Source organism: Dermacentor albipictus, chromosome 8, assembly GCF_038994185.2.
Source record: "Dermacentor albipictus isolate Rhodes 1998 colony chromosome 8, USDA_Dalb.pri_finalv2, whole genome shotgun sequence".
Classification (NCBI taxonomy): domain Eukaryota; kingdom Metazoa; phylum Arthropoda; class Arachnida; order Ixodida; family Ixodidae; genus Dermacentor; species Dermacentor albipictus.
This window is the reverse complement of record NC_091828.1, coordinates 124,494,606-124,503,532: the sequence shown is the minus strand read 5'-3', so window position 1 is coordinate 124,503,532 and position 8,927 is coordinate 124,494,606. Positions and strand designations below refer to the sequence as shown.

At 43.1% G+C, this 8,927-nt stretch overlaps 1 long non-coding RNA gene across 1 annotated transcript; it reads left to right on the top strand.

The window, feature by feature from the left end:
* Positions 1 to 1,925: 1,925 nt before the first annotated feature.
* On the top strand, positions 1,926 to 6,839 carry LOC139048639 (uncharacterized). Its single transcript, XR_011507844.1, has 3 exons — positions 1,926 to 2,052; positions 6,473 to 6,499; positions 6,811 to 6,839. It is a non-coding gene; the product is annotated as an uncharacterized lncRNA (long non-coding RNA).
* Positions 6,840 to 8,927: the final 2,088 nt, after the last annotated feature.

Sequence of the window (8,927 nt, the reverse complement as noted above, 5' to 3'; positions counted from 1 at the left end):
GCTGCTTCCCCTTGTCCAAACGCAGAGTTCGCGGTGACATTGCTTGCACCACTAGGGCTGGTAGCTTGAACGTGATCCCCCGCCCAAAGATTCACCTTGTCATGTTTCCTTCACAGTCCTCACATGAAACAGAATGTACCTACTGAAACGTTCCCTATGCGCTTCAATAAAACCGAATGTATTCAGTACGTATAGTATGGAAATAAAACGGCCATTATATGGAATCAATATAGATTGCGCAAGTATTAGATTAAAACCAAACGGAAACATAGGAATGGCATACAGAAAGCTTCTGTGCGGTATTGTTTAAACACAATCAGAATCAATTTTAACGTCAGATTCAGGTCATAAAACAACACAAATATCAATATACAGAAGAAGGTCCGAAAGCACAAGTCTGTAGTAGGAAAATCCTGTCAAAGTTTATAGAGATGTGGTGTTAGTCTGTGGAAAGTTTGTACAGTCTGATAGATAACACGCTACCAACATGAGAACTAAATTAAATACCGAAGTCTGGTACGTGCACAAAATCACCAGAGGGCTATAAGTTTTAGTGCAATGAATTATAGATGACAAAGCTATTCTGACATATCAAGGTTTGCTCGGTGCGCCGCCAACCATTTCGTTTACTCTGCGGACGCCTGTAATAATGCAGCCACATTGACGTCGAATACCTCACTCTCCCAGCTTAATGCCTCTTTCGCGTCCTGAGATTCTGCGACGCGAAGCAATATTACGCTGGGGCAGGTTTGTTTCAAAACTTGGAGCAGACCGCCACTCCCCGGTTAGCGGGGACTGCAACTTCGCAGAAGCTGAACACATTATACGGTCCCCCAATCCATGCCACAGCAATGGCTCCTACCGAGTAGCCGAAACCAATCTCCAAGGCTATGTTTTCGCTGTCTGAAGGCGTCCAAAGCAATTGCTGAGCCGGAAGCAAGTCATTGAAGGCAAGTTTTCGACATTACGTGCAAACAACACCTGCCCATACTCAGCGACAACCCATAAAGCATACACGCTGGTTAATGGTGCAGGCAGTGGGAGCTCCGTTGCCGGTGGCTCCCGAAAAACTTCAGGTCGCATTTCGTCGAGAAAACAGGAGACACGTGGTTTATTGTCCGTAAGTTGTGAAAGTACGCTAAACGAAAGTAAAGGCAGAAAAGAGTTCCAAAGAGAAGCCGCAATCATAGGACCTCTCACATTACACGTTTTAAAGAGCCCAAAACGTCGACATACGGATGCAAAATAGCTAAAACGTAATGAGTACTGAACGAGCAATGAAAACAGCAACCCGATATTAATTTTGACAAGCCAATTAAATCTGACTGAACACTGTACGGTCACGCACACGTAAATAAATTCAGGAACAAACTATAAATGCAACAATTTATCACGTATTTTATTAAAATTATGTAACGTTGGCGTCTGATTACGGGGATAAGTATACGAACCCTCTCTTTTGGGCAATTACAGAGGAGTCGCTCCGTGCCACATCCTAACAAAAACGCACTTTGTTGCAAGCCCCACTTTTTCTGAGCATCGTGGTAACGTGACATTCCAATGTCTCCCTACGCTGCATCGTTTGCTGGTTTCGCCGTGCGCCCCTAAACGTACAGAGCCGTCCGTGACCCACGACCGACTGCCGAATCGTGAGAAAAGTGTAAAGACGATGTCGATGGGCAATCAAATCGGGGGAATCCTGCCAGAGCAGAAGTTCTTTTGCAGGCTCATGCTGGCGCCACCGGAACACCGGCACTGTGGATCATCCCGAACGGGTCGAAGCACGTTGGGCGAAACAGCCTGAACGACATGGAGCGACCGGACGGGAGGAAGCACGTTGGGCGGACCAGCCTGAACGACATGGAGTGACCGGACGGGAGGAAGCACGTTGGGCGAAACAGCCTAAACGACATGGAGCGACCGGACGGGAGGAAGCGCGTTGGGCGAAACAGCCTGAACGACATGGAGCGACCGGACGGGAGGAAGCACGTTGGGCGAAACAGCCTGAACGACATGCAGGGGCAGCTAAAAATCGCTGGACGACTGAAAACGGTGAGATTCGTGCTTGCGCAGAGGACCGTGCGCACAATTTTCATCAATGTCTTGTCAAGATGGATCTTAATTACGCCTTAGACATTACATTGGAAAGCAAAAAGTGGTTGCTGAAATATAACTGCCATGATGGTACAGTATACTCTGTTGTCGTTCAATGAATACCGGAACACGGAAAAGCAAGGGTGATAGTAAGGAGATCTTGTCGCGGTTTGCACACAGCATCATTTTTTCTTTTATTTTCTTCATCACTTTTTTTCATGGCGTAATCGTTTATTTTAGTGTTGTGTCATCATCAACATCATCATCATCATCATCATCATCATCCTGGTTACGCCCACTGCAGGGCAAAGGCCTCTCCCATACTCCTCCCATACTCCTCCAACTACCCCGGTCATGTACTAATTGTGGCCATGTTGTCCCTGCAAACTTCATAATCTCATTACATGTCCTGCCCATGCCCATTTCTTTTTCTTGATTTCAACTAAGATGTCATTAACTCGCGTTTGTTCCCTCACCCAATCTGCTATTTCTTATCCATTAACGTTACACTTATCATTCTTCTTTCCAAAGCTCATTGCGTCGTCCTCAGTTTAAGTAGAACCCTTTTCGTAAGCCTCCAGGTTTCTGCCCCGTACGTGACTGCTGGTAAGACACAGCTGTTATATACTTTTCTCTTGAGGGATATGGCAACCTGCTGTTCATGATCTGAGAATGCCCGCCAAACGCACCCCAGCCCATTGTTATTCTTCTGATTATTTCAGTCTCATGATCCGGATCCGCGGTCACTACCTGTCCTAAGTAGATGTATTCCCTTACCACTTCCAGTGCCTCGCTATCTATCATAAACTGCTGTTCTCTTCCGAGACTGTTAAACATTACTTTAGTTTTCTGCAGATTAATTTTTAGACTCACCCGTCTGCTTTGCCTCTCCAGATCAGTGAGCATGCATTGCAATTGGTCCCCTGAGTTACTAGGCCAGGCAATAGCATCAGCGAATCTGAAGTTACTAAGGCATTCTCCATTAACTCTTATCCCCAATTCTTCCCAATCCAGGTCTTTGAATACCTCCTGTAAACACGCTGTGAATAGCATTGGAGAGATCGTATCTCTCTGCCTGATGCCTTTCTTTATTGGGATTTTGTTACTTTCTTTATGGAGGACTACGGTGACTGTGGAGCCGCTATAGATACCTTTCAGTATTTTTACATACGGCTCGTCTACACCCTGATTCCGCAATGCCTCCCTGACTGCTGAGGTTTCGACTGAATCAAACGCTTTCTCGTAATCAATGAAAGCTATATATAAGGGTTGGTTATATTCCGCACATTTCTCTATCACCTGATTGATAGTGTGAATATGGTCTATTGCTGAGTAGCCTTTACGGAATCCTGCTTGGTCCTTTGGTTGACGGAAGTCTAAGGTGTTCCTGATTCTATTTTCAATTACTTTAGTAAATACTTTGTAGGCAACGGACAGTAAGCTGATCGGTCGATAATTTTTCAAGTCGTTGGCTTCCCCTTTCTTATGGATTAGGATTATGCTAGCGTTTTTCCAAGATTCCGGTACGCTCGAAGTCATGAGGCATTGCGTATAGTGTTGTATGCTCTAGCACAGATGTCAGCGTCTCCATAAGCCGCTTAAAGCCTTCTGCACTATTGAGCTTGCGCAGGGAAAAGACTGTATTGTAGAGATTACTCATGGCACTGTTGGATGGCTAGCTATTCGATATAAGGGAAAGGCTGCGACTGGAAAGTGTGGCGCTGCCTTCGGCGTGACGTAGCATAAGGAATCACGTGGACATGGCTTCCGCACTGGCCTCGTCGGGGACTTCGCAATTAGAGGAGCGAAACAGAGAAGTAATGTTTTTTGACAACGCCTCGTGAGCTTAAGCCGCGTTGTGGCTCTGATGAATAATGAGGCACGGAAGGAAAAAAAATGGCCCATTGTGAAAGGTTGTTGTAGTATGTCCGCGTGCGCGGTGGAGTTCTGACAGCTGCATATAGGAAGCATATTTTTTTCAATGCTCCAGGATGCATTCTTGCTACATTGATTCCTTATGGCCTGTAAGAAGCTTACACGCTGTCGCCTTGAGCACACAGCATAATAAAAAAAAAGTGCCTTACGCACACACCGCGCACTTATCGCAAAAAAAGCAAATGCACAAAGAAAACGACAGGCAGAATAACATCAGACAGAACTGCACGTTGTCTTGGTCGCTCCTTATTGTAGCCATTATCTCTTTTTTTTTCAGCAAGCAGCCTTGCCAAAGATAGCAAATAGAAACGTTTTTGTAATATACCATGCTCCGTCTATGTTTAACGAATAGAACAAATTCCGTATGAAGGAATCGCCAATGAAAGCACCATACAACCTCTTCAGGTAAATAATGTCTCAGTATACGGGCATTACTTACACGAGAAATTGGAAGGAACAGGTAGCCAATTAAAAACAAACAACTATCACGAGATACGCTGTCTTCGAGATATAGTTAATGATACGACGATAATACAGGCATAGGATTCATATATTAAACACAATAATAATGCACTGCAAATAATTCAGCGGAAACCAGTTAGGTTTACTTTTTCCAAGTACCGTATAACTCACTCACCATTAACTATCAAGCACGAGCATGGTGCACAGACAACTGCGGTAGAAAACTCTAAGGAATAAATTTCTTTTACTGCTCAAAAATAACAAACTCTCGATCCACCTTGCTCTATATTACCGACCATTAACCACAAGACAAATCAGACATCGCTACTCTGAATCCTTAACTCCCTATTACACAAGAACTAATGCGGTCAAAGTTTCCATTTCCCCCCGTACTATTGAAGAATGGAGCGTACTACCATTATCATTCTTGAACTGCACTGAAACAATTGATCTGATCAATTTTTGATCTGTTAATTTCGCAACAGTTATGTCTGCGTTTTGTTTTCTTCTTAATGCATGCATGATTATTTTTATAATTTTACGACTCCTGCTTTGCCCCGCATGGGTCTGCAGTATTTTGTAAGTAAATAGAGAAATAAAATAAATAAGCCCAGAAAGCACCGGATGATATTCTTATTGAAATCAGCCGGAATAGCGGCCCCTCCGAGGCTCGTCAGGATCGGCTCGAACTTCTGTGGCGCTTACTTGTTCGAGTAACTTGAGCTCTTCATAACTAAAGTCACAATTTTTCCGGCTTAAGTGTTGAGATTATCCTATCGAATTCTTTCTAGCACATTCCAGAGGCGATGAAGATGTTGCTCAAATGCCGCAGAAAAAACGACTGCGTCATCAAGATGCGCGTGACAAGTGTTCCGCTTCAGCGTTGCGAGGAGAGTGTCTAGCATTCGCTAGAAAGCTACCGGGGCTTCTGATCCGCGCCAGACTTCGAATGTGCACATGAAATCTGTAGTCACTTATAGATAAGGAAATGCTGTCTCAACAAGCAGTTTTTGTTTCCTCCCAGTTCTATACTTTGCTATGGCTAGTGAAACAGACCTGTACCAAGTCTTCACGTTTCTTGAATAAGACCTTTGTTTTATTGCGCACAATGGCTCTTTTTTACCCTCCTATTCTTGTACCTTTTGCCTTTACACCATTTTTGCTTGGAACAAAAGGCACAGCTACTTATTAGTATTCAGTAATCACACGTATATCAACAGGCGGTAATTGGTACAAACAGGGCTGTCAAATGCTATGGGTGCATTTGGTTCTCGCGCGACCATTACTATAAAAGACCAAAATTCACTCCGTGCTCGTAGCAGCGAATCACATGTACCGAATCAAGAAGCTGGTAAGAGAAGACATCCACTGCTCCGTTCTTTCACAAATACTGGCGTGAAATTTGTTTCGTTTACAGGGCGCATCAATGGTGCAGTTCTCTCAGCTGAAAAGTATGATCCACGTTCAGTTTAACCAGTAGAGATTCATTGAATGTTCGAGTGCATATAATGCATCACTTGCCGGCTACGAAAGGATTCAGACACGTTGTTCCCTTATGATTTTACAAAATATCATTTTTTTCCTGGCAGCGGGGTGGGGACAATGTTCAAGGTGAAAATGCAATCATGGATCGTTATAACGGATCGAGATTCCTTAAATTTCCGAGTATAACCCACCATTAGCGATCTACGAAAGACCCGAATCGCTTTGTTCTCTTATGATGCCATTCAATTTCTGTTCTTTTATTTTTTCCTTGTCGCAGCATTGGTGATATGATGATGATATGATATGATATGATATGATGATGATCATGATATGATATTATGATGTTGTAGGTGAAAAACACAACAGAAGGTCCTTATAAGCAAGCGACATTGCTTCAATTTTTCTTAATTAAATGTAACAAATAAATAGCCATCTACGAAAGCCCCGTAACCCGTTGTTCCCTTACGATTTCATGCAATATCGCTTGTCTTTCCAGGTCGCGGAGTTGAAGACTATGTTCAAGGTGAGAAAAACGATCAGAGCCCGTTATAACGGATCAAGATTCCTAGAATTTCCGAGTATAACCTACCATTAGCGATCAACGAAAGACCCGAACCCCTTTGCGCTCATATGATACCACTCAATTCCTCTTCTTTTTCTTTGTCGCAGCATTGGTGGACCTATTGTAGGTGATAAACACAATACAAATTCCTTATAAGGAATCGAGATTGCTTCAGTTTTTTTATGTAACACATATATAGACATCCACGAAAGCTCCGTAACCCGTTGAAGCCTTACGATTTCATGCAACACCTTTTGTCTTTCCATTTCCAGGTCGCGGAGAGTCTGACTATGTTCAAGGTGAGCAACACGATCAGAGCCCGTTATAATGGATCAAGATATCTTGAATTTCCGAGTATAACCCACCATTATGAACTACGAAAGACCTGAACCCCTTTGCGCTCTTACGATACCACTCAATTTCTCTTTGGTTTTTTTCCTTCTCGCAGCATTCGCTGACCTGTTGTAGGCCATAAACACAATACAAATTCCTTATAAGGAATCGAGATTGCTTCAGTTTTTTTATGTAACACATATATAGACATCCACGAAGCTCCGTAACCCGTTGAAGCCTTACGATTTCATGCAACACCTTTTGTCTTTCCATTTCCAGGTCGCGGAGAGTCTGACTATGTTCAAGGTGAGCAACACGATCAGAGCCCGTTATAATGGATCAAGATATCTTGGATTTCCGAGTATAACCCACCATTATGAACTATGAAAGACCCGAACCCCTTTACGCTCTTACGATACCACTCAATTTCTCTTTGGTTTTTTTCCTTCTCGCAGCATTCGCGGACCTGTTGTAGGCGATAAACACAATACAAATTCCTTATAAGGAATCGAGATTGCTTCAGTTTTTTTATGTAACAAATAAACAGACATCCACGAAAGCTCCGTAACCCGTTGAAGCCTTACGATTTCATGCAACACCTTTTGTCTTTCCATTTCCAGGTCGCGGAGAGTCTGACTATGTTCAAGGTGAGCAATACGATCAGAGCCCGTTATAATGGATCAAGATATCTTGAATTTCCGAGTATAACCCACCATTATGAACTACGAAAGACCTGAACCCCTTTGCGCTCTTACGATACCACTCAATTTCTCTTTGGTTTTTTTCCTTCTCGCAGCATTCGCTGACCTGTTGTAGGCGATAAACACAATACAAATTCCTTATAAGGAATCGAGATTGCTTCAGTTTTTTTATGTAACACATAAATAGACATCCACGAAAGCTCCGTAACCCGTTGCAGACTTACGATTTCATGCAACACCTTTTGTCTTTCCATTTCCAGGTCGCGGAGAGTCTGACTATGTTCAAGGTGAGCAATACGATCAGAGCCCGTTATAATGGATCAAGATATCTTGAATTTCCGAGTATAACCCACCATTATGAACTACGAAAGACCTGAACCCCTTTGCGCTCTTACGATACCACTCAATTTCTCTTTGGCTTTTTTTCCTTCTCGCAGCATTCGCTGACCTGTTGTAGGCGATAAACACAATACAAATTCCTTATAAGGAATCGAGATTGCTTCAGTTTTTTTATGTAACACATAAATAGACATCCACGAAAGCTCCGTAACCCGTTGCAGACTTACGATTTCATGCAATACCTTTTGTCTTTCCATTTGCAGGTCGCGGAGAGTCTGACTATGTTCAAGGTGAGCAATACGATCAGAGCCCGTTATAACGAATCAAGATATCATGAATTTCCGAGTATAACCCACCATTATGAACTATGAAACACCCGAACCCCTTTACGCTCTTACGATACCACTCAATTTCTCTTTGGTTTTTTTCCTTCTCGCAGCATTCGCGGACCTGTTGTAGGCGATAAACACAATACGAATTCCTTATAAGGAATCGAGATTGCTTCAGTTTTTTTATGTAACAAATAAATAGACATCCACGAAAGCTCCGTAACCCGTTGAAGCCTTACGATTTCATGCAACACCTTTTGTCTTTCCATTTCCAGGTCGCGGAGAGTCTGACTATGTTCAAGGTGAGCAATACGATCAGAGCCCGTTATAACGGATCAAGATATCTTGGATTTCCGAGTATAACCCACCATTATGAACTATGAAAGACCCGAACCCCTTTACGCTCTTACGATACCACTCAATTTCTCTTCGTTTTTCTTCCTTCTCGCAGCATTCGCGGACATGTTGTAGGCGATAAACACAATACAATTTCCTTATAAGGAATCGAGATTGCTTCAGTTCTTTAATGTAACACATAAATAGACATCCACGAAAGCTCCGTAACCCGCTGCAGCCTTACGATTTCATGCAATACCTTTTGTCTTTCCCGGTCGCGGAGATGCTGACTATGTTCAAGGTGAGCAATACGATCAGAGCCCATTATAACGAATCAATATTCCTTGAATT